Source organism: Camellia sinensis, chromosome 6, assembly GCF_055761805.1.
Source record: "Camellia sinensis isolate YWXY chromosome 6, ASM5576180v1, whole genome shotgun sequence".
NCBI classification, from domain to species: domain Eukaryota; kingdom Viridiplantae; phylum Streptophyta; class Magnoliopsida; order Ericales; family Theaceae; genus Camellia; species Camellia sinensis.
This window is the reverse complement of record NC_138966.1, coordinates 4,120,001-4,120,247: the sequence shown is the minus strand read 5'-3', so window position 1 is coordinate 4,120,247 and position 247 is coordinate 4,120,001.

Genomic DNA, 247 nt, shown 5'->3' with positions numbered 1-247 from the left:
GCATGCGGGCCGAGGCCGTGGCATGGCATGCGGGCCGAGGCCGTGGCATGTCATGCGGGCCGAGGCCGTGGCATGTCATGCGGGCCGAGGCCGTGGCATGGCATGCGGGCCGAGGCCGTGGCATGGCATGTTGGGCAACGCCGTAGCAAGGCATGCGGGCCGAGGCCGTGGCATGGCATGCGGGCCGTGGCCGTGGCATGGCATGTTGGGCGACGCCGTGGCATGGCATGCTGGTCGAGGCCGTGGC